Raw genomic sequence first — 6,000 nt, 5'->3', positions numbered from 1 at the left:
CCTGGTAAAGGAGTCCTGAGGAAGTCTCCTTCCACATCCTGCCATGTGAGGGCATGGATATAAGTCACCATCTGTAAAGAGAATATCCTCACCAGCCACTGAATCTGCCCATGCCTTGATTTTGGATTCTCCAGGCTAAAGAGCTGTTGACAATAATTTTCTTCAGTTTTGCTAAGGAACCCCAGAAGGATGAGGACACTGATTTATTACGATGGGTATGATAAAGGAGTGACATGAAGAGCCAGATGCAAAGATGTACAGGGAGAGATCCAAGATGGTTCCCCAGGGGAGTAGTCTCTGTCCCCCTAACACTGGGGTACCATCCTCCATGCACACGGATGTACTCACTGACTCAGAAGCTTCCTAAACTACACATTACAGGGACTATAATGTCTCTAGCAGGAGGCAAGTAACAAATATATACTTAATGAATTCATTAAAAGGGAACAATGAACAATATGAGTGGCAGGTGTCAGGGTCAAGTTTCTCATTGTGGAAAATTACAGATATAAGGGTAAAATTCTGATAGGGTTACAAGTGATCAGAGTCCACCAATTGGCGACAACAGTATGAATATAAACTCATGTATAGCAGATAATTCCACATAAAATATTTATAGGTAGGTGTGTATGTGCAAGTCAGAGTGCACATTTATAGATCTTTTTAGTATCAGTCACAAGGGTCAGTATAAGATGACAATGTCTAGCTGCCTCATGTAAGATTTTAGTACTGTTCTCTTAGCAAAAGAGCCAGGGCTCTGAAGATATGCCTGATACTGGAAATGCGATAGTAAATACATGATCCAGGATAATCATAAGGCATCAAAAATTGAGGAATTCATGAAAAAAATATAAAGTTATTTCAAAGGAAACTAAGAGCCTACGCAAAGATCTCCCAATAAAAAGAGCTCCCACTGCCTAAAACAGGAACATATTTACAAAAAAATATTAAAAAGGTGGATAACAAATCATACTAAGTAGGGGGAAAAATGAATGCACTCCCACTAAAATTAGGAACAAGACAAAGAGTCCACTTCCAAAACTTTAATACATACTCAAAACTTTAGTCAGCGCTACCCAGTAAAAGAAATAAAAAAGGATTTTAATAAGAAAGGAAGAGTCAAATATCTCTGTTGGCAGATAACATGATCCTTTACATAGAGAATAAAAAAAAAAAACTCAACTAGAAGTCTCAGCACTACTTAAAATGAGTAAAATGGCAAGATATAAGATAAACATGCAAAAATGAATAGGATTACTATAAATAATGAACCACCTGAGAAAGAAATTTTTAAAACATCAATTAATAAGTCTCAAAAACATTAAATGCCTAACTAAGAAAATGAAAAACCTTTATAATGACAACTGAATTTCTCTAAGAAAATATATTAAAAAGGACATTAGAAAATGAAAAGACACCCTATGTTCTTGGATAGGTAGAACCAATATTACAAAACTGGGCATATTAACCAAAAGTAATATTCAGATTTATGGTAATTCCCATCAAAATACCATCAGCTCTTTTCACAGAACTAGAAAAATAACTTTCACATTTATATGGAAATAGAACATACCCAAAATATTCAAAGCAATCCTTGGCAACAAAAGCAAGACAAGAGGCACTACAATCCCAGGCCTCAAATTATACTAGAAAGCCACAGTAGTATAAAACAACAGGGCATTGGCACAAAGACACACATATTAACCAACTGAATAGAACAGAGGATGAAGAGACAACCCCAAGCTCCTTCAGCCAGCTGATTTTTCACAAAGAGGCCAATAATACATGATGGAGAAAAGATAACCTCTTCAACAAGTTATGCTGAGGAAATTATCCATAAGCAGAAGAATGAATCTTGAACCATATTTCTCACCATGTGTTACAATTAAAATTTATCAATGACCTACATATTTAAAAAGACACACTCAATATACATGAAGACAAAAATCAGTAAAACTCTTGAAGACATTGGCATAGAGAAAGACTTTCTGAACAGAACCCCAAATGCACAAGAAATAGCACCAACAATCAACAAGTGAGATCATGTTAAATTTTAAAACTGCACAGCAAAGGAAACAACAAACACTGTGAAGAGACAGGCTAAAGAATAGGAAAAAATTTAATAGATTTTTGTAGGAGACAGCCTACAAATTTGAACCTGACCAAAGGGTCATGAGGATGAAAACCAAAGAGACACGGAAACAGGTTAAAATCTGGGGGAGTGTGTCTCGAGCCGGCGACGCAGAGCACTGTCCAGCAGTGCCTCAAACCTGAAAGAGCAGCGGGGTGGAGATGGGGCAGAGAGAAAGGAAGGACGCCAAGACAAGAGTCTGATCAAGGCGACGTTTATTGCAGGCAGGCATCAGCCTTTTAAAGGCATATCAACAGGAAACACCTGACTCCCATAGCTAACGTTAGATCTTTAACAGGAAGTACCTGACTCCTACAGATCTTTGGCTATCCGAGTTTCTCTCGTGCAGGGTCAGAAACAAGTTTAACACGTGCAGTCCTTAAAGAGGAACAAATGCTATCTTTCAAAAAGCCAATGGGCCATGGCTGGCTTCCCACAGGAGTGCAGTGGGGCTCATGTCTCCCTTCAACATAGAGCCCCAAATGGCTGGCTCACCTTGGTTTTATTCACTCAGACACAGGCACAAGCAATTAGGGCTTCACAGAATTCATGGTCTCCCACCTCCCACAGTATTTCTCTGGGTAAACAATTTAACCTCAGGTGTTTTTACTTTTCCCTGCAGCAGATTAACACACTTGTGTGCCCTTTTTCTTCTCAGTGCTTGCTGAGGTGGCCAATTAGACCTCATCTTCCCATCTGGTCTTTCATAGATGGTACTCAAGGGACTTATATTTAGAATATATAAAGCACTGGAAAACTTAGACCCCCCCCAAAATAAAAGACCCAGTCAAAACATGGACATTACAATAAATAGACATAACAAATGAAGAAATACAAATGGATAATGATTTTTTAATATTCAGCAACTTTAGCCAAATTCAAATCAGCACTGAGATTCTACCTTACCCTAGTAAGAATAGCCACTATCAAGGAACCAACAAATAAATGCTGGTGAGGTTATGGGGAAAGAAGCCTCATGCATTCTTTATGGAAATGTAAATTAATAAAACCACTTTAGAAATCAGTATGGAGACAGATGAGAGGTTAAATAAAATGTGCCTTTTACACACAGTGGGGTACTACTCTATCATAGAGAAGAATAAATGAGTCATTTGTAAGAAAATGGATGCAACTTGAGACCATAAGGTTAAGTGAAATAAATCAGATACACAGCTTATACATTGCTATTGCATGGTTTATCTTACATGAGAACCCAAAATATAAAGAGTAAAATTTTTAAAATAATAGGAAATAGATATTTTGTAAAAGGGAATGAGACCATGAGATGGAGGAAGGGAGAGTGAAATGGAATGAAAAATGAATTAAAAGGTCTATGTATATACACCAACTCCCTACAAGGAATGTAACCGTTCCACACTTCAAACATGTACTGTTATGATTTGGGCCTAGATGTCTCCCAAAGCCTCATGTGGTAATAGGCTGGATCTAGAGTGTGTGAAGCTGGAATTGATTCATGATGCTATGCCAAGCTCAAGGTAACTAAGATTAAGGGTGTGAGTGCTGCTCACCCTAAGTAGCCTGATTAAGATAAAGGGGGCAGTATTAATTTACACATGTGTGACTTATTTATTTCACTTAAGAGTATATCCTCAATATGTATCCATTTTCCTATGAATGACTCTAATTTCTCATTCTTTATGGCTGAGTAGTATTACGTTTTAGAGAAAAACCACATCTTCTTTATCCAGTTTCTAATAGATGGGCAAATGGGCTGTTTCCAAGTTTTAGCTATTACAAACTGTGCCTCTATAAACATTGGTGCACATGTGAAGTAGAAAGAAAAAGGCTAAAGGTGTAGGGAAAGTGGGAAGTGTAGGGGAAAGGCAATGAGGGAAAAGAAAAAATATGAGAAAATGAAAAAATGGAAATAAAGTGTTTGTAAATGGGGAGGGGTGGAGGGGGTGAAGGGAGGGCAGGGACAAGGGGAAAAAATGAGAACCAAGACCTGTCATGTGAAGGTACAGGATCCCAGTAATGAATGTAACTGTACTGTATACCTAGATTGTACCAATAAACTCAATTAAAAAAAAAAAAGATAAAGGGGGCAGAAAGATGCTGCAAATGCTCTTGTTACCTTGCTTCCCTGTGTGTGCCATGTTGTTTCTGCTCTGTCCTGCCTGTTTGTCATCCCTGGCTTGGAGTTGGCTGATTATGGACTGGAACCTCAATGAACTATAAACCAAATAAACCTTTCCCCTCTAACTTTGAGTATCAGGTATTTTGTCTCAGCAATGAGAGAAAAGTAACAGGTGTACTTATGAAAAATAAAAATTGAAAAAAGAAGTTAAAATACACATTCCATTTGACCAAGCTGTACCTCTCCCGGGCATCTTCACAGAGCAGACAAATTCATCCTACTACAGTGATACATGAATACCTATTTTTATAGCAGCACAACTGTCAATGCATAAATCTTGTACATGGCCTAAATGCTCATCAACAGATTAATTGATAAAAAAAATGTACACACACACTGAAAAACTACTCAGCCATAACAAAGGCTAAATCTGAGTCATTGGTAGGAAAACTGATGAATCTTGAGACTTTAAAACTCAGCAAAATGAGTCAGTTGCAAAAGGTTTAATATCTCAGGATTTCTAATATGAGACCCAAAACAGAAATAATTAAAGTGCAAAATAAAGAGCTGTGAAAGAAAAAGGGAGGTAGACTCCATATAGATAGTATAATTATTTAAAGGTGGGAAGGGAGAGAGGGGGGAGTTGGGAAAGTAAAATATAAGCTTTGGAATAATTTGAAAATAATTGGTATTAGTTCTTTAAAAGTTTGATAGAATTCAGTAGCAAAGCCTGGACTTTTCTTTGTTGGGTTTTGTTGTCAATTTAATTTCACTATTATTGGTCTGTTTACATTTTCTGTGTCTTCATGGTTCAATTGGTCATGTTATATAACCAGAAATTTGCCATGTAACAACTATTTATCAAAACATTTATAATATCTAAAAACATTTATTTGAATTTATATTTAGTAATTGATATTCTATTATTTTAGTTTTAGAAATTATATGTTTTATATATAATTAGCATAGCATATTGATTTAAATTATGAGAAGCTTATTTATAATCATATCTTATTCACATTTACTAACATCTTTTCAACTATTATTCCTAGATTGCACACAAAGTCTGGATATTCGCTAATCATAATAGTAATTTGAAGTTATTTCCTTGTCGAAATTCAATTGTTACACACAGTACATAGGAAAGAATGCATACTGTATCCCACTTTCATTTGTATTATTCTTAGATCAAACTTTTATGTTTATGATCTCACACAACTAAGAGAAATAAATATGACCAGACCCTGTGTGGTCATCAAACCAGGCAATTACGTATGCCAAGTTTTTGAAGATATATTTATTTTCATTTTACTAACATTTAAAACCAGAGTATTTACCTAAGATTTACTCAAGTTGGGTGAGTTCATTCAGTTTAATTTAACAATTTTAATTTATGTAAACATTGATTTATCTCTAAGCCTATTAAAAATTTAGGGATTTTTTTACTAGGCATAACATACAACATGCACATATGTTTGAAGCATGAAAACACTATACATACAGCTATTGTTGTACAAGTTGTCAGTTATGTTTCTGACGATATGGGATGAGTTCAAGGCATCTATTCTTGCGATTAAATTTAAAGTTGATAGGTTTTTGAAGACTGTGGGTCAAATTTTGGGATAGTTCCTATTTGTTGTAGTCAAGATTTGTAAAGGTATAGATTTAATACAGGACACATAATCCATAGGATTATTTTATAATATTCACACAAAATATCAAATGCAGAAGAGTACAAGAGATCTATCTGTGCATCAGAGCCCTGAGGAAA

This window comes from Fukomys damarensis, unplaced genomic scaffold (assembly GCF_012274545.1).
Source record: "Fukomys damarensis isolate Sample0158 unplaced genomic scaffold, DMR_v1.0_HiC HiC_scaffold_17, whole genome shotgun sequence".
Classification (NCBI taxonomy): domain Eukaryota; kingdom Metazoa; phylum Chordata; class Mammalia; order Rodentia; family Bathyergidae; genus Fukomys; species Fukomys damarensis.
This window is presented reverse-complemented; position numbering follows the sequence as displayed.